This window comes from Zalophus californianus, chromosome 14, assembly GCF_009762305.2.
Source record: "Zalophus californianus isolate mZalCal1 chromosome 14, mZalCal1.pri.v2, whole genome shotgun sequence".
In the NCBI taxonomy this organism is placed as follows: domain Eukaryota; kingdom Metazoa; phylum Chordata; class Mammalia; order Carnivora; family Otariidae; genus Zalophus; species Zalophus californianus.
Genome location: NC_045608.1, coordinates 46,809,752 through 46,830,182, shown reverse-complemented (window position 1 = coordinate 46,830,182; position 20,431 = coordinate 46,809,752). Strand labels below are relative to the sequence as shown.

Sequence of the window (20,431 nt, the reverse complement as noted above, 5' to 3'; positions counted from 1 at the left end):
CAAAGGAAAGAATACAAAGATCAGACCAATCGGGATCTACTTTCTGCTGTCTTGACCTTGAGCAAATTAATATATGTTTGGGAATTCCATTTCCAAATCTGAAGAGAATACAGATGAGTTATTTTATGTGAAGTTCCTTGATACAGTGCCTGGCACAGTTTAGGTGCTCTGTAAATTGCCCTTCTAAAACATTTTGTTGTTTTTGCTGCCTAGTACTACTTTTGTAAACTGAATTCATTCTCTAATTTTTAGAACCCAGGAGGAAGATTCTGTAGCAGCTGCTTTTAGTGCCAAATGTGACTTTTTACAATACCACTTAGTTATCAGTTTAGAATGGGGGGGGGGAGCAAACTGACTTTTCAAAGAAACCATGAAACCTCACTGACATTAATTCCAAATTTTCTAGCATACTGTTGTATCCTCTTTTACATGATTTAATCTGTAGCACAGTTAGAACCACCGCTGTTGAACAGTGAACTTAAAGTACCCTAGGATCTTGTCAAAGAAATACTCAGTTTGATTCAGTATTACTCTGCTCCCTAAAGTTTGAGGACAGGTTTATACTGTTTAAAACTGTTGGAACAAAAAGTTATGTGTACTCCACTCCCACCAGAACCTCATAGTTAACCAGAAATTTCAGTAGCCTGAACATCCCACTTAAGTGTAGTATTTAGGAGGTGGGTTTTGCTGTCCTTTGAATCTTCATGTACCCTTCAAGCCTGGCTGGAATAAGAAACCATCTATTCCGTATAAGTGGGTTTCACAGTAGTAGGATTAATACCATTCTTTTCTTCATTGCTCAAATGGTAGCTTAGAAAGTGCATAAAAAATAAATACATGAAGTCTAGTTCAGTCTTTGTTGTGGAATTGGAAACCTCCACTGTTCAGTGTAATCCTGAGTAAGGGTAGTTACCTTTGAGGCGCAAGAGTCCAAAGAGGATTCCTCTACTTTTCCCTGGGAGTGGGCTGGCCATTTAGAAGTTGTCAGGGCAGGCGTCGCCAGGAGAGGGCTTGAGCACACAGCCCGCTCTAGGACCTCGCAGGAGCCTCCGCGGGATGCACGCAGAGCACGAGTAGCAGTTTCCTTACTTCCTTCCCGAGAATTGCGGGCCAGCAGTCCGATCGCTTGTTTGGAGGGGCTGTGTGCAGGCTGTCGTGGTCCCGGGCAGGTCCCCACCTGCGCCTCCGAGGAGCGGGCCCCGCGGGAGGGGGGCCGGGGGAGGAGGGACTGGACGACGACAGCGACCGCGCGGAGCCGCCTGCTGCAGGCCATTCGCCGCGCTGCTCGCACTCTCCCGGGCGAGCCCTGGAGGAGGGTGGCTCTGGCTCTGCGGCCGAGAGGCGCTGCACGGACCTCTGGTGGCCCGAGGGCCGGCGCGGGAGTCCTGGGCCGTGGGCGGGCGGGCCGGGCCTCTCCTTGACCTCGCTGAAGCCGTGGGCGGGCGGAGGAAAGGTGACTTAGGGAGACCTTGCCGTGCCGCCCTGGGTCGCGCCTCCGGGCTGGGCTGGAGGGGAGGCGGAGGAACAGGCCGAGCGCATTTGTGCTGGAGCTGGCTGAGGAGCGCAGGGCGGAGCGCGCCGGCGGAGAGCCCCAGATCCGGCCCAGGTGGGTGAGTGTATGTGTGCCCACTGGGGGCTTTGCGAGGTCAGCCTCAGGAGGGACGGCAGAGGACACCCCGGGGGGAGGAAGCAGGGAGGGCGGCCAGACCAGATCTAGGGATGTGAGTAGATCCAAGAATAGTTGGACGTGTTTGTGCGGAGTGGAGTGCAGCTGCGGGTGAGTGGGGAGGGGTGCGTGATGCCGGGAGACCCTGCCAGGGTCTTCCTGCAGGCTTGGTACTTGGAGTCGGGTTCCCACAGGAAGAGCCACTTGGGGGGAAAGACTGGACAGATTTTTTTTTTTTTTTCCCCAGCTAAATATTGGTAGTAGGTCAAGTGGGGCCGGAGTGGGAGGAGTAAGGCAGTGAAAGACATTATTGTCCTAAATAACCTTCCAAGTTAGTGATTTTTTGCATGTCTCTGCCCTGGCTGACATTGAGATGAACTTACCATCCGTTCGGAGGCTGCTAAAATTCCAAGGAAACGCACGAGTGGATTAAAGAGAGAAAGGGAAATTATACTGGGGCTGGGGAGTGGGGAGGGAGGTAGCTTTTAACTTTGTTTTGATTAAGGATTTTTGATTACTCATAGGCTTTCTTTGTAGGCTAAACCAGTGGAGAATCACGTTCCCCAGCATTCAGAGCATGTGGCTAGTTGTTTTGTGTTTTTTGTTGTGCTGGCTTTTTCTGGATTTGGAGGGAGGGTAGTAGGAAAGGAAAGATACCAGGGAGGAGCTTAGTACAGCTTTTGAGTTATTAAAGCTATTAAAAGTTTCTTAACTTGAATTAGGTTCAAAGACAGAATGAAGGCATTTTGTTTTAAAGACATAGGGTAACTTAGCAGGAATCTTTTTCAAAAGAGAAAAATGCTTAAAATGCGTGTTGGTGGAGGAATGTGTAGGCTAGAATATGGGTATCTAAGTGTAAATTTTCTTTTCAGTTTGAGGGCACACCGAAGTTAATCTCCGGTCCAGGTAATGTTTGATTTCAGCCGTGAAGCTGATGACTTTGGTACGTCAGCTGGGTTTTGATTTAGATATTTAATCTTTTTTTTTTTTTTTAAGACATTTAATCTGAACATGACGGCCAGAGAGGTATATCAGCCTTTGTCCCAGTACTACTTTTACTAGACTGGGATCTTAAAGGAATTTGTGTCACTGTGAATATGATTGCAGGACTCTAGTCTCCCCTCTTTAGAACATTTTTAAAGGTTAATTTTAGGGAATTTCATTGAGGGTGAAAGTGACCCACATAATTTCTGTACCCTCAGTTGTACACCTTGCAGAATGAGGGAAAATTAAAAAGTTCATTAGATTTTCCATATTAAAAGCACATGCGTGTACTGCCAGGGTAGTATATAAATAAAGTCAAGCACGTTTAGAATACTGTATGTAAAATAATAAAATAATTATGCAATAGCATGCTCTAAGGTTTGTGTACAATTTATAACATTTGCCATCTATATTCTTTAAAAAGCTTTTATAAATTTATTAGTATCTTGACATTCAAATATATAATTGTGTTTATAAGCTCTGTGAGGATTATAAGAATTTTTAATTCCTTTAAAAATTAGAAATTTAGATTTTTTTTTTACTTGGTCCACATTATTCTACATTATTCCTAAACTTTTAGTTTGTATGTGTAGTCAGGAAATATACTGCAAATTAATTTTGGAAGCAGGAAGGACATAAGTTAAATGTTTTTAATATTTTTAAATTTATTTAATAGGAAGTTTATGTAGCATGAAGCAGGTTTTCATTTTGATAATTTATGAAGTATTTGAACAAAAATACATAAGGTAATTATTTCAGCAGGATGAGAGAGAATGTGTGTGTGTGCTATTAACTTTGTCATGCTTGGTATGACCCAGGATCTTTTCCTAAGTTTTTGTATCAACAGTGGTATGAAGTCTGTAACCTGCCTGCAATTGTATTTGTCTTGTATTCCTATTAGAGAGTGCAGTGCCTGATTTATATTGTCTGATGAATTTTGAATGAGGTATAGCAGATATAATTTTTCTCTCATTTTAATGTGAGAGTGGTAAGGATATAACCCCTATACATTTTTATAACGGTCCACCATTGATTTGATATCAGTTACATAAATTTTTTCCTTAATTCAATAAGTTTTTACAGAGTGTTTATCTTGTCAGATACCTTGCTAACTGGTCAAGGCTAGATGAATAGAAGAAGGGTTTTCTTGAAAGATTTTATCAAATATGCCTAAAGAGTTTGAATATTATCTTGGGCTGTTAGAATCATTGAAAGATTTTAATCAGGGGAGAGATTTAATCATATTTGCTCCTTATAAGAAGGATTAGAGGAAGGCCTCAAAACAGGGTGACCAGGTGCAGGAATTCAAGAGAGGGATAATGAGAGTCTGAACCAAGTTGTTGGCTAACAAAAAGGAAAGGAAGATACAGAGCAGAGAGAGACTTCAGAGATAACCTAGGAGCTGATAATAGTTGCATATGAGGAATGAAGGAGAAGGTGGAGTCCTAGATGACCCCCAGACTTATGGTATATAAATCAGTGGGTGGAAGGTGACTGAAGGAGGGAGTAAAGGGAATAGGGGGAGGATGAGTTCACCTTTGGACATGATGACATCCAAGTAAGGGTCTCCTTATTCATCCAACAAAAATGTACAAATTATTAGTATTGAAAGTCACCTGAATAAACATGGAGCTTGAGTAAAGGATATCACCTAGGAGACCTATAGCTTGAAAAAGTTTGAAATCAAAGGATTGAATTCTGATATTAAAAGACAAGTGGGAGAAAAGCCAGTGGACAGCACTGAGAAGCAGCAGCCAGAGAGGCAGGAAAAATCCAGAACAGCGGAGGCCATTGGGGACAATCGGGTCAAGAAGTTGAGGTAACAACTGAAATGTGTTCATTATTGGTCTTGTATGAAGGAAGTTCTGGAAGCATGACATAGGACGAAGCTAGATGGCAATGAGTAGCAGAGTAAATGGGAAGCAAGAAAGTAGAAATAATGAAGGTAGACTGATGTGGTTTCTATAGACAGTTATAATCTATGAATAATTACAGTTTTGCTCCTTTCTTTCAATTCCTACATCTCATTTATTTTTCATGTTCCTAATGTACTGGCCAGGGCCTTCAGGATAATGCCAAATAGAAGCTGAGATGGTGGGAATCCATCCTTGGTTTTGAAAAAAGCACACTTCTAACTTCCAACAACTCACTATTAAGAGTGATATTTAGTAAATATCATTTACCAGATTAATGAAGTTCTTTTTCATTCTTACATTGTTGAGTTTTTTTTTTTTTAATCATGGAAGGGATTTTATCAAATTCTTTCTGCATTTAATAAGAGAATCATAAGGTTTTTCTTAAGGTGGCAAATTATATATTTTTTTAAATTATATTTTTAGACTTTTTCTAATGACAAGCCTTCTTTGTGTACCTGGGATAAACCTAATTTGGTCATTACATATTATCTTTAACATTCTCCTCGATTTGGTTTCGTCTGGATTTTAGCATCCATTTATGAGTGAAAATAGCTTGTAATTTCTTTTTTTGTTCTGTCCTCATCACGGTTTACTATCCAGGTTATACAGACTTCATAAGATGAGTTTGGGAGTATTCTCTCTTTTGCTGTTCCCTGGAAGAGCTTATATAAAATTATCTTTCTGAGATTTTTTTTTAAACTATTAAGTAGACATATTTATAGTTATGGGACTATTTTAGTTTTCTATTTCTTTTTGGGTCAATTATGACAAGTTATCTAGTTCCAGGGATTTATCCTTTCCATTTAAGTTTCAAAATGTATTGTTTTTTATTGTCTTTTTAACTTATTTTGGATCTGTAATTAAATATTTTTTCCTAATGTTTTCCATTTTTTTTCTAATATTTATTTGGATATTTCCAATAAATTTCTCCTTAAAATCAGTCTCATTAAGGCTTTGATTGATTAATTTTCAGAGAACTCTCTTTAGCTGTGGTGTTGGATCTTTTTCTTTTAAACTAATTATTATGGTGACCTTTGAGTTTATTTTCCCTAGTATCTATACATTTATTATCCTCTGTCTCTTGGAAGTAGATGTTTTGTTCAGAATTTTTGGTCTTTTCCAGATTTCAGGTTGTATGTTTCATAATTCTAGTATTTTGTAATTTAGGGAATATATTCCTGCCAGCTTTACCCATTACTTGATTTTTAGACTTCAGCTTTCCAGACTGAGGACTGCTAACATATGTAGAGTACTGCCCTTCTAATACTAAAAACATGTAAAGCTTTTGCCAAGGTTTTAACTACTTGCAATTTTATTTTTCTCTTACCTGACTCTTCTTGTTTTCAGTGGTCGGCATGTCTATTTCCTTCCCGACTTGCTTCTCACCTTCACCGTCACAACTTCTTTTCTGCCTCTTGACAGTCTGCGTGGAAGAATGATCATCATTCCCTTGCCTTCTCCCTTTTTTCAACTGTCTTTCCAATTTTCCACCCGCTGCCCCCCATACTTGGAGGATTTTTCTGTGATCTTTTCAGTGTATTCCATCTTTCTCTTTCCTTCTCATAGCCTTGGCTCCAGCACCAAAGAGGAAAAAGCAGATAACCTGTATCTGATTTTCTTTAGATGCTCCAAGGTTCACCCTTATTTACTGCATGATCTTTGTTAGTCCTCGTGCAGTCTATCCGGTTGATGACGATGAAGTCAGGGCACTATGGGCAAGGCCTAGAAGAAAGCATAGATGGTATAATATAGACCTGCTCTTATTTGGACTCCTGAGGCGCAGGCGCCAGTATTAGTGACCCTCTTGCTGTATGACTCCGGGTGGCTTATTCTAAGGTCTTGTATTCCTCCTCTGTAACACAGAATTATTAATACAGACCCCTTCCCTCTACTTCAGGAGTTGCTGTGAGACTTGATAAGAGACAGTCTTCCCATGCTTTGTTTTCAGAAAAATATCTTGAAAGGATTTTGTGCTCAATTCAGGGGCAGAGAAGTGGAGTGAAAGTGGTTTGTGGCATGGGGGGCTGGATCAAAGAAACCCTGATGGAAAGCAGTGGGTGTCCTAGGAATGAGAGGAAGCATACAAGTTGTGCTCAGTGGTTGAGATTCAGGGGAGGTGCCTGTCCTCTGGTAGATGGGAACTAGAGACATGGACATGTTGTTACCTGGTGGCTGGATACTATCCTGTAGTGACATCATTACTTAGTTATTATTTGCTATATGGGATATAACAGATACAAAGGATACTGCCTTTCTGAGCTTGTGTGAGAAATCACCCTTCACCTACAATAATGTTTCTACAAAGGAGATTTTGTTGTTGTTAATTAAAAATTAAGTTTCTGAACTCTGTAGTAAAATGCCTTACTTGGAGTAGAAATTATTTGGTTTTGAATATTTTTCTCATTTATTTTTGTTATTGTAGTTTTTGTTATGGATTAGTTGTTTAAAATCCCAGAATCCCTAGAATCAATCTTAGATTGTAAAGCATCTAGCAAAGATTTCACTGGGGCCTAGGGTAGATACATAAGGTGTATAAGACAGATATAAGTAAAAGCACCTCCTTCTTCACTAAGGCACCTTTATAAAATGCAATTTGAAATGGTGACATAATTGATCTGTTCACCTTTGTATTACAGATGAGGAAAGTAAGGCCTGGAGAGAGGGGCAGCTACTTCCCCAAATTTATGTAGCTAAGTGGGAGCTACCCTTAGAGCTAAATCGAGTCAGGGATGAAGAACAACCCCACTGTATCACACACAGCCTGAATTAGGAAAATTTATGCATTAGAGAAGATAGTCCACCTTGTTTCAAAGCTGATGTGGCCATCTACTAGCTAATATCTCAATTTGACAAAAGGATACCAGCTTTAGAAATAAGCAGATGGCCAAGAATATTGCAATGTCTTCAGATTTTGCACAGAATACCTGTATTCCAGGCTCTCGGCAGGAAATGCTGTCTGTCTTTTTGTGAAAATTTTACTTGATGGGGGCGCGTGGGTGGCTCAGTTGTTAAGCATCTGCCTTCAGCTCAGGTCATGATCCCAGGGTCCTGGGATTGAGCCCCACGTTGGGCTCCCTGCTCAGTGGGAAGCCTGCTTCTCCCTCTCCCTCTCCCACCCCCACCCCCCCCGCTGTGTTCCCTCTCTCGCTGTCTGTCTCTCTGTTGAAAAATAAATAAAATCTTTAAAAAAAAAAATGTACTTGATGGAGGTCACATTTTTTTTTAAGATTTTATTTATTTGACAGAGACACAGTGAGAGAGGGAACACAAGCGGGGGGAGTGGGAGAGGGAGAGGAAGAAGCAGGCTTCCCACCTAGCAGAAAGCCTGATGCGGGGCTCGATCCCAGGACCCTGGGATCATGACCTGAGCCCAAAGGCAGACGCTTAATGACTGAGCCACCCAGGCACCCCTGGAGGTCACATTTTTAGAAGATACTGAATTCATCCATTCCTCTGGATAATCTATATTTTATCCTAAAATTACAATCTCAGAATGATGCAGCCTGGGCTATATTTTCTCGATTTTCTGAAAAATAGCCCTTGCTGAGTTGTAAATTGGAATTACACCCTCAATTTCTACTGAGGGGCATCTCAAAATGAAAATTAGCTTTAATGAAATTATTATTTTGCCCTTGAATACTCTTAATCCCATATACATTACCCTGAAAAAAGAAATTAGAGCTAAGAGCAAAGAGGGAGTTTGTTTTCCCTAAAGAACTGATAAATCTTTTTTTCCTTGTGGACAATTAAAAGGGCATAATTGTATTTCTCTTTCTGTTTTGGCTTGAGAGAATTCAGAGCCAGATTGGTGGCTCATCCACAGTATCTGTGTAGGCTCCATCACTTGTAGGTCCTACCCTACTACCCTATCAGTAATTGTGTATTTTCATAGCCTCCCAAGTTGAAAATCACTGGATTACAGCATTCTATTGTGAATTACCTAAATGTGGTTGTGTCCCAGGGTCCATTCAAGTATGATGATTGTATTTTAGGATTTTTCTGCAAGTAGTAAATACTAAGTAAATAGTTGTTACAATGTTAGAAATAGATTTGTACTTTATACTGTGGTTTTACTTTATGTCGAGATGTATGCATTTTGTTATTGACTTTGTAATAGATAACTTCCAAGGATCCAAGTTAAAATATATGGTAAATGTTACAATTGGACCCTTTTTTTCATACTAATGCAAATCAAACTCACTATGTATTTAGACCAATTGGAAAAAAAGGTTTTCCTTCTTTTATTTGTGGTAAAATACAGAGCATACAATTTATCATTGCTGTTTATAAACGCATAGTTCAGTAGCACTAGGTACCTTTACAGTGTTGTGCAACCATCACCACCATCCGTCTCCAGAACTCTTTTCATTTCATAGTTTCAGCTCTTAGTTTTGTCTAAACTGAAACTCTTATGCCCATTAAACAATAATTCCTCATTCTCGTCTTCCCCCAGCCCTTGGCAACCGCCATTCTACTTGCTGTCTCCATGAATTCGACTACTTTAGGAACCTCCTACGGATGGAATTACTCAGTATCTGTCCTTTCGTGCCTGCTGTTCATCTCACCATAAAACCTTCAAGGTTCATCCGTCTTGTGTAGCAGGTGTACTAATTTCCTTCCTCTTTAAGGCCGAGTGACACGCCATTTTGTGTATATACACATTTTCCTTCCCCGTTCATCCATTGGTGTCGCGCTTGTGTTGATTCCACCTTTGATCTGTTGTGAAGAGTGTGGCTGTCAACAGGAGTGTACGGATTCCTTTCTGTGTCTCTACTTTCAGTTCCTGTGATTATGGACTCAAGTGGAATTTCTGGATCGTATGATAATTGTCTTTTTCAGTTTTTGAGGACTTGCCATACTGTTTTTTATAACGGCTATACCATTTACATTTCTGCCAAGAGTGCATAATGATATTAATTGTTCTACATCCTACCCAGCACTTGTTGTTTTCTCTTGCCATTGTTTTGATATAGTAGCCATCCTAACGGGTGTGAAGTGTGGAAAAAATGTTTTAATAAGTAGAGTTACTGTTTGATCCAAATGTCAACCCCACGGTTGACAGACTATCTCTTCTTACATTGTCCCATAATTGCCCTGCACAGCCATGATTTTCCTTTATTTTTCAAACCATTCAAAAGTTGCCCTGTTGAAGTGTGGTGGAGGGCACACACCCCTAAATCTCTCTGGTGTCCCCTCTTTTTTTTCCCCTCCAGTTAGTGAAAAAGCAGCTGCACAAAGCAAGGGTGATCCTTGGTTTCTGTGGATTTAAGACTTGGCTTAGGTCTAAATATCCATATTCTACCTTTATTATTTTTCTGTACTTTAGATAGCAGATGTTGCCTTGCCATTATAATTTTTTTTACATTCTTTAAAACAGACTTTTTTATTTTTTATTTTTTATTGTTAATCACCATACATTACATCATTCGTTTTGGACGTAGTGCCATTTTATTTTGAAAGATCATTGCTTAATAGAGAAGAATTTTATCTTGTCTATAGAGTCAGCATAGGAAAATGAAAATTAAGATATATTTGAATCACCACAGATAAAAATTATAAAACAAGGAAATTGATATACTTAAGAAAAGTCAAGCCTACCTTCACTTGTCTATGGGAACTAAAAAGTAAAATATCAAAACCAGAAAATGATTAACCTGAGCATCATTTGAACAGGGAATTTAACATACTCTGTAGGGAAATTATTTGATCTTTAGCCATGTTTAGGAGGACAAAATTTCTATAAACCTGGAAGTCAAGGGAAAAATTTAAAAAATAGAAAACTGGGGAAAATGTAACCACAAAATTATCAAAAGGATCTTAGGGGGTCATCGAATTTTCCTCCATTTGCAAGAATCCTCTCTTCAACTTCCTGCCCAGCTAGCCAGTCATTTTACCTGCTTGTGAACACTGTCAGCAATGGGGAGACAGGCAGTGTACTCCAGTCCTTATGAGCTTGGAGCCTGAGTCCCACAGACCCGGGTTTGAATACCAGCTCTGTCACTTAATGGTTACGTGATCCTAGGCAGATCATGTCATCTCAGTCTTGAGTTTCCTCATTGTTAATAAGACCTACCTCACAGGATTGTGGGAGGATTATTTGAGATAGTATGCCAAGTATTTATTGTGATTTTGACATATAGTAAACACACCTGGATGTTAGCTCCTGCTCTTCCTGCTGATAATACTACTATTATACATGAATTTTCTCTTAGGACCACCTATCCCACTGCAGGAAAGCTAAGAATACTAGAAGGTTAAACCTTACATTAAGGTGAAGCTTTTTCCATTTTTCTTTTAATTCATGTCTGTACTTTACAACACCACAAACATGTATGTTCCGTCTCCTGTGACAATACCTCTGCTATTTGGAGCAAGCAGTAAGTTCTTCTTTTCTCCCAGGCGAAGCATCTCCAAGTTCCTTCAACTGTCAGGCCTTCCAGATCCTTCCTTTTCTTATTCTTCAACGATCTCTGTTTTTTTCCTAAAACTGTCATCCAGAAACAAAGCTAATATTCCACATGAAGTTTGAGTGTAGAGCATGGCATTTCTCACTTGGCTTTCCATCCTGCTGGAGGGAAAGAGTTTCCATTACTGTGGTAGCCTGCAGAGCCCCGTGGGAAGGGCCATGCTACCCTACCTCTCAGCCTCTCTTCTGCTTAATACTCACCCCCTCCCCCTGCCTCTGCCTCCGCCAACCTGCTTTGTTCTGAGGACAGCGGCCCTCTCCTGTCCCACAGACTTGGGAGCCTCTTCCTGCTCAGAACATTCACTGTTCCCCTTCCTGGAACACATTTCTCCCAGGTCCTTGCCTTGTTCTCTCCCTTACTTTTGTTAGCCTTTAATTCAGTTGGCACCTGATCACTGAGTTCTCTGCCCATCCTGTCTCCCAGGACTTTCTTTCCCCTTCCCAGCTTCATTTTTGCTTTCAGTGTTTTCCGCCATCTAACACACTAAACATTTTTACTTGTTTGTTTCCCCCCAGTAGACTGTAAGTTCTGTGAGTGCAGGGATTTTTGTCTATTTTGTTCATTGCTGGTCTTCTGCAGCCTGTAATGTCTGGTGTGGTGTAGGTGGTTAGTGAATATTTGTTGCCTGAAAGCATGACACTCCTTTGCTTAGAAGTTGTATCATACTGGGCTTGGAAAGGACACTTGGGCACCAGTTCACCATCCTGGGTCAATTTTTTAAAAATTTGAAAAAAGGGAAAAAAATTTAAAAGATTTTATTAGAGAGGGAAGGAGAGTGAGAGAGAGCTCGAGCAGGGAGAGGTAGATGGGGGGGGGGGGGGGGGAGAGGCAGACTTCCCCGCTGAACAGGGAGCCTGATGTGGCACTTGATCCCAGGACCCTGGCATCATGACCTGAGCCAAAGGCAGACGCTTAAGCGACTGAGCCACCAAGGCGCCCCAGGGGAAAAAAATTTTTTTTAAACATTTTATTTATTTATTAGAGCGCAAGCATGAGTGGGGGTGGGGGGGGGGAGGGGGAGAGGGAGAAGCAGACTCCCTGCTGAGTGGGGAGCTGGACACAGGGCTTGATCCCAGGACCCTGAGATCATGACCTGAGCTGAAGGCAGATGCTTAGCCAGCTGAGACACCCAGGCACCCCTGGAAACAGAAAAATTTTTAAGTGCTCCCCTTGAAGGGAAAATAAGCCACATTCATTGTTTTAGGACTTTGGGGATTTTTAAATCATTTTGTTTGCTTCATCAATATTTTACATACAATTTTGTGTGCTCATAAGATTTTTATGTTCTGTAAAAACCAGAATGGGTTTCTAAAATAAAAATATCTGTTCTTTAAATCTTAACCCAAGTAGAGAGCTTAGATAAATTATCTTTCCAACTTAGAATGGCCAGAGTCCCAAACCAGGTAGGTGCTTGGTCTCTTCCATATGCCCTACAAAGATTGTTTTCTCTCTGTATCAGGACTTGAAAATTTGGAAAGCACTGCTTTAAGGTATTTAAAATGTTTTCTTCAGGTGGAGTTACAACCCACTGAATTGTGATTCTAGCATATTTTTAGTGTTTTGTTTGTGTTTTTGCCCTGAGTTGAGAACTATGAACACTTGGTAAAACAACAAAACATCAAAATTCTGTAAAAAGTTATTGTCTTTCTGGACTTAACAATGTTCCATATATACACGGTATTTCCAGACCGAGCTGAAGGCATTAGAAAAAACAGAGTTGGACCTCAAGGTATAGCTGTATAGTGGAATGGTCAGCAGTAGCAGAAAGAGAGCTGCTTGTACTTGCAACTTACGTGAGTGATTCTGAAAAACACTGTACTTAGTGAAAGAAGCCGGACACAAAAGAGTGTATTGTACATGATTCCATTTATTTGAAATCAAGAACAGACCAACCTAAAGCGTGGTGCTAGAAATCAGAGCAGTGGTTGCTGAGGCTGGGGTTGGGGAGAACAGGAGACTGACTATAATGACAGGAGAATTGGGGGTGGGGGATGGGACTACAAATACTCTATATCTTTGTAATGGTGCTAATTACATGGGGTATATATTTGTGAAAATTCATTAGCTATACACTTAAAATAGATTTTACTGTAAATTTTAAAAAATCACTTAAAATGGATTTGGTGTTACTTCTATATATAACTTTTTGTTAATTTTCATCAACAGAACTCTCAACTACAGAAGACTTATGAATAACTTTTAAAGATAAGCTTTGTTTAGATTATGATTAAACTTCTCTGCTGTTAAAAAAATGATTATACTCTTGTGGCCTATCTTGAAAAAAGAAATTTATTTCGAGGATATATAAAATATATAAATCTGTGGTGAGTGATTATATAAGAGTAAGCTGTTTTTAGGTAGAAGCTTTGCAACCATAATGAGACAGGAGTGTGCTTAACAGAATCTCAGTTGGGATTTTCATACTAAATGCCTCAAAACGCCATGCATTCTGCACTGTTGGAAAGTATCTTTCAAACATTTTGTGTTTGATGCAATGCCAGTTTTTGCAAATTTGATGCAAGCATCAGTTCTTGAGTAGACATATTTAAAGGTATTTTTCTAATTGTAAAGTTATGAGAGATATATGGAAGATACACAGGAGTATACAGAAAGCTATTTTCTGTTAAATATGGAGAGAAATATAAAAACCAGAGCCCAGCAAACCACTGGTAGGATTTTGGTATGTCTTTATTTGTGTTTGCAAACACACAAATACAGTGTACATTACTGTTTAATATCTTATGTTGTTTTCAGTAATATCAGAATGAATATTTTTCTTTTTCAGACATATTCTTTGAAAACTTGTTCCATAAAAAATGAATTATTCTAACTCCCATTATCAGTATATGAGTGGTCTTTTCACTATGCCCTTACTCTTGCCAAATAGTATCGTTTTTACAGTTTTATTGAGGTATAACTGATGTACAGTAAACTGTGCATATTTAAAGTGTAACTTAGTTTTGATGTATGTTTACAGTAGTGAAACCGTCACCCCAATCAAGATAAAGAATACCTCCCACTTTCCTACCTACCCTGGTACACTGGCACTATTGATCAACTTTCTATCACTAGGGTTCGGTAGGCATTTTCTAGAATTTTACATAAATGGAATCATACAGTTCGTGCTTTTTTGGAGGCCTAAGAGGTTTGGCTTCTTTAACTCAGCATAATTATTCTGAGATTCATCCATGTTGCATGTATCAACAGTTTTTTTCCTTTTCATTGCTGAGTAGTTGTCCATTTCATGGTGTACAGTTTTTTTCACCTGTTGGCAGATGTACGGATTATTTCCAGATTTTGGCTGTTGCAAATAAAGCTATTTGTGTACCAGTGTCTTGTGGACATAATATTTCATTTAGGTAAATACCTAGGAATAAGTAGAATGGCCAGGTCATATGGGAAATGAATGAATGTGGGGCTTTTTATTTTTTTTTTTTTAGTTTTACTTTTTTAAAAAAAATTGAAGTAGAATTCACAAAACATAAACGTAACTATTTTGAGGCTGTAATACAGTGGCGTTTAGTAAGTCACAGTGTTATGCAACTGTTACCTCTACTTGCAAAACAATTTTCGTCACTTCAGAAGGGAACCTTGTACCCAGGAAGCCATCACTCCCCATCCCCTGAAAATGACTAATCTATATTTTGTCCCTATGGATTAGCCTGTTCGGAACATTTCATATACATGAATCATATGATATGTGAACTTTTGATGTCTGGCTTTTCACTTATATATTGTTTTCAATCTTCAGGCACATAGTAGCATGCATCAGTACTTTGTTCCTTTTTATAGCTGAAGAGTTTTCCATTGTGTATAGATAACACTTTATTCATTTGTTTATGGACATTTGGGTTTCCAGCTTTTGGCTATTGGGAATAGTGCTGCTTTGAACATTTTCGTACAGGTATTTGTTTGAACATGTGTCAGTTCTTTTGGGAATATACATTGGAACAAATTTCCTGGGTTATGTGGTAGGTCTAGGTTTAGCTTTTTGAGGAATCACCAAACTGTTTTCCACAGCATGTGCACCATTTTCTGTCCCCACCAGCAGTGCACAAGGCTTCATTTTTTCCACATCCTTGTCAACACTTATTATTTTCCTTTTTAAATTTTTTAAAAGATTTATTTATTTTAGGGAGCATGAGTGGGAGAGGGAGAGAGAAACTCAAGTAGATTCCATGCTGAGTGCAGAGCCTGATGTGGGGCTGGATCTCATGACAATGAAATCACCACCTGAGCCGAAACCAAGAGTTAGACACTCAACTGACTGCACCACCCAGGCCCCCCTTTTATTTTCCTTTTTAAAAAATAAAAATAAAAAAAAAAGTAAACTCATCCTAGTGGGTGTAAAGTGGTATCTCACTATTGTAATGATTTGCATTCCCTAATGACTGAAGGTGTTGAGCATCTTTTTGTATACTTGTTGGCCATTTGTATGTTTAGAGAAATGTCTGTTCAAGTCGTTTGCCCATTTTTAAATCGGGTTGTCATTCTATTGCTAAGTTATAGGAATTCCTTATATAGTCTGGATACAAGTCCTTTATTGGATATGTGGTTTACAAATACTATCTCCCAGTCTCTTGCTTGCCTTTCTCTTAACATTACCTTTTAAAAAGCAAAAGTTTTGATATTGGGTGCCTGGGTGGCTCAGATGGTTAAGCGTCTGCCTTCGGCTCAGGTCATGATCCCAGGGTCCTGGGATCAAGTCCTGCATCGGGCTCCCTGCTCAGTGGGGAAGCCTGCTTCTCCCTCTGCTTCTCTCTCTCTCTCTCTCTGTCTGTCTCTCATGAATAAATAAAATCTTTAAAAAGTTTTGATATTGATGTCCAAGTTTCATATATATATGAATATATGTGTGTGTGTGTATATAAATATATATGGCTTTTGTGACCTATTTAAGAAATTTTTGCCAAGCTCATGGTTGCTAAGATTTTTCTCCCGTGTTTTCTTCCAGAAGTGTTCTAATTTTAGCTTTACATTTGGGTCTGTACATCCATTAAGAGATTTTGTTTTTATTCTCTTTTTGATATATTGAGAGAAACTAGAGTCCTAAATAAACAGAGATATCCCTGTTTGTATCAGAAGATTCAATATTGTTAAGATGTCTGGTCTCCCCAAATTGATTTATACAGTCAGTAAAGTAACCCCAGGCAGAATTCCAGCAGGGTTTTCTATTTCGTTTTATTTATTTATTTTTTTGGGTAGAAATTGACAAACTGATTCTAACATTTATATAGAAATGCAAAGGACCTATAGTAGCCAAACCAATTTTGAAAGAGAACAAAGGATTTAGACTACCCGATTTCAACACTTTCTATAAAGTTATAGTAATTGAGAAAATATGGTTTTGGTAAAAGAAGGACACACAGATCAATGCAACAGATTAGAGAGTCCAGAAATGATCCCACACATATCTGGTTAACTGATTTTTTTTTTTCCTTTGGAAGAGGGCTAGCAGGAAAGGGCAGAGGGAGAGGGAGAGAGAGAATCTCAAGCAGACTCCCACTGAGCATGGAGTGACACAGGGCTCAGTCCCAGGACCCTGAGATCATGACCTGAGCCCAAGTCAAGAGTTGGACACCTAACCCACTGAGCCACCCAGGCACCCTATGTCATTAGTATTATCTTTAATCTGAAGTTCCTTTGCAGTGGTTTTTATGATACTGGATATATTTTGGGGGTTAATATAGTCTGTAAATCTTCATAATCAAGCTCATAATCTGTAGTATATCACAATATCTTGAAGTTACTGTACCTCCTGCACTTTACCCTTGGCCATGTGGCATGTGGACCATGTGAGGGCACAGTCATCAGTGTATATATCCTATATATGTATATCATATCTGTATATATAATTTGTCTTAATTTTTTTGACAGATATAAAAGACTTTCTAATATTTCATGGGTACACACACTTCATTTGGAGACTAACCAAAGGCAATAAGGAGCCACTGAAAAGCTTTGAGAAGTAATGCTGGATTAGCATTTTTAATATATGAGCTCGGTAGGCATGTGAAGTGTCTTTTTCTCAGACTATAATCTCTCCCTCGATTAACCAATCTCTTACTCTACTTTGTATCCCTAGCACTTACTTTGAAAGAGTAGTAGGTGTTCAGTAAATTTTTTTTTAAGATTTTACTTATTTGACAGAGAAAGAGTGCACAAGCAGGGGGTGTGGCAGCCAGAAGGAAAGGGAGAAGCAGGCTCCCCTGCAGAGCAGGGAGCCCAGTGTGGGGCTCAATCCCAGGACCCTGGGATCATGACCCAAGCCGAAGGCAGTCACTTAACCAATTGAGCCACCCAGGCGCCCCCAATTTTTTTTAACTAAATGGAAATTCTCCTAAGTCAGTAATTCTTTTTTTTTTTTTTTTTTTTTTTAATTTGCCTTACTGGTTATGATGTTCGGGTATTTTTTTTTTTTTTAAGATTTTATTTATTTATTTGACGGAGAGGGAGACACAGCAAGAGAGGGAACACAAGCAGAGAGAGTGGGAGAGGGAGAAGCAGGCCTCCCGCCGAGCAGGGAGCCCGACGCGGGGCTCGATCCCAGGACCCTGGGATGATGACCCGAGCCGAAGGCAGATGCTTAACAACTGACCCACCCAGGTGCCCCCTAAGTCATTAATTCTTACCCGGGAGGCACATCAGAATGGTCTGTGGTGCTTTGGGGAAAAAAAAAAATTACATGTATTAATGTTAGTATTAGCATTAAACAAACAAGAAACTCCAGGCCACCTAATACTAGCTTAAAGAAGTTAGAGATTCTTTTTCCACCTTAAAGAAGATAGGATGTGGGCAGTCTGGGCCTGGTATAGCAGTTTCCCATGTTAGGGGCTATTCCATATATCAAATTATGGTCATCAGGAAGGAGTAAAGGGCAAAAATAGGAGTGTGCCCTTCCTTTAAGGTGATCTGGTGAGTTCCTCACAATGCTTTCATTCTTCGTGGACAGAACTTAGTCATATGGCCCCAGCTGCCAGAAAGACTGAGAAATAATCTTTTAGCTGGAGGGCAATATAGCCAGCTAACAAATTGGGATTCTCCCACAGAGAGTAGGAGAAATTAGCAATTTCTGTAATGGTACACAAACCTTGTTCATTCTTGGAAGTCTTGATTCAGTAGGTCTGGGCTAAAACTGGGCCTACTAATTAAAAAAAAGAAAACCCAACAGATCCTATAGCTGATCTAGATATACTCTTCATGATAGAGAACCTTGGCTTTAAGCCAGCTTTTGAACAGGACAGATCTACTCATTCTTGGAATGAGAAATCTATCTCCTGGAGGGCATGGATTCAGCCAAGTTTCTAATCTGCTTTATGAATTTGCCATTTTACAGTGATGTAATCCCTGACAGGGGTCCAAGTGATGGTTTTAACGAATATTTTGCTGTAGTCCAGGTCAGTCTGCTTTGCATGCCCCACCCCCATTTTCCTGGTCCACCAAACCGGTAAGCATTACCTTCCTGGACAAACACCGCCCCCCCCCGCCCCATCTCCCCAAAGTGAAACCCTCTGCTTCTAAGACTTATGATCATTTATTTCCATTAGCGATGTTACTGCCACACCATAGATTGGAAAGCTTATGGGATTTGAAGTTAAAAGATCTTGGTTCAGTTCTTATTCCTCTGATAACCTATGGCAAGGAGCTTAAACTTTATATAATCTTCAGTTTACACACACACATCCATACACACCCACCCATATATTCCTCATAGGGTTGTTCGGATTTAATGAACTAATAGTATGTAAATGTGCCTTTTAAACTGTGAAATGTTGTGCATATACTTTATCAGTAGTAGATATAAAATTAGCCCTGTGTACACAGAACCATCGTGTATACAAATGCTTATGAAATTGTCCTTTTTCTTTTTTCTTTTTTTTTCTTTCCCTAAATAAACTCATACTGAAGCTAAAATAATGAGATTTTTAGGACATTTCTGCTTAGGGTCCTGCACTTAAATTATTTCTTGGTAAACATTGAAATATAAATACTAGTTGAAGAGATCTTATCCAAATTATTTTTTTAAATGAATAAGAAGTCTTTTTAGCCACATGTTTACCATTTCTGGTGTTCTTCGTTCCTTTGTATAGATGAATATTTCCATCTGGTATCATTTTTCTTTTGCTTGAAGGACTTAAGTTTTTTTCTCATAGTGTAGGCCTGCTGATGATGGCTTCTTTCAGATTTTGAATGTCTCAACACATCTTCATCTTCAGTCAAAAAAATTATTTTGCATTGCTTCAGTGCCCCCCTCTACTTCTCTTGTTACTATGTAACTTAATGTTTATTCATTTAAAAATATTGTTTCAATACTTAGTTTTAAGCATGCTCCAAGAACCATTCTGAACAGTAGGGAATTCAATTATCAACAAATATTTTGATGGAGAATTAAAAAGACATGATTAAAAAAACTTCAAAAAATTCAGAATCTTTATTAAATAGGCTGATTTAGAATTGTACCATTTTTATCTAGCCAACACCAATTTATTACATTACATTGAAAGTTTAAAGTGTTTAATATATGCCATTACATGTGTCAATTTAGCATTTTTTGTACACATGATACCTGAAAACTTTTGAAACTTTTAATACATTATACCTTAAAGTAGAATATATATTGGAAATTGTGCATTGAAATGTGCATAGTGCTTTTAGGAATATAATCCTATAAGTGCTACTTCTGGAATATAAAATAAACATACTTGTGGAGACTTTAGATGTACCTTATGTAAGTGTTATAATCATCGTCAAATGATTCAACTTTGTAATTGGAAGAAAAAATTATTTATGAGCTCTTACTTGTACCAAATTATTTTAAATGCCAGAACCACTGAACAAGGCAGTAGAGTAAATATATATTGAATCTACTGTTGGTAGTATACGATGGAAGTAAATAGTTCTACGTTTATATTACATTATATATTACTAGTCTCATTGATTTTATTTCTCTGGGATATTATTTTTAAATCAATCTGACAAAAATAAATATTAAATATTCTGAGTTTATATTCTTCCAAGGATTGTTACCACCTTGCTTTTAAAAACCTCCCATTTATTTACCAAATATTTCTTCAGTGCCTACTTATTGGGCTCTGTCCTACACATAGGAGTAGCCAGTGACCCCCAAATTCCTCCTTGATTTAAATGAAGATATACTTGGAAGTAATTGACTTTAACAGATTATTAGCAGAAACTATTAGCAGTTTAACAAGCTCCATTGAGGTGGTTTTACTTAGAATATGTCAGTAAGTCAACAACCAAATACAGGCCCTCATCTTCTTTCTCAAGGCAGAGCCTAAGGGCAGAGAGGCACAGAGGTAATTCCCAATGGGATTCCCTTTTGTCTTGTCTTGAGCCAGGTTGAGGAAGATGGCAATGCCAGTAAGAAAGGGACCTTT

The 20,431-nt window shown here is 38.9% G+C and overlaps 1 protein-coding gene across 11 annotated transcripts in view; it reads left to right on the top strand.

The window, feature by feature from the left end:
- The window catches only part of OSBPL1A (oxysterol binding protein like 1A), a 223,603-nt gene that overhangs the window by 111,232 nt on the left and 91,940 nt on the right, over positions 1 to 20,431 (top strand). For 2 of the 11 annotated variants that reach the window (XM_027576573.2, XM_027576572.2), the window contains exon 1: positions 979 to 1,606. The exons of 8 other annotated variants lie outside the window; for them this stretch is intronic. The gene's annotated coding sequence lies outside the window, so the exon portion shown is untranslated. Of the gene's footprint in view, positions 1 to 978; positions 1,611 to 20,431 lie in introns of those variants that run through there. One more of the 11 variants, XM_027576574.2, reaches the window with a different exon arrangement.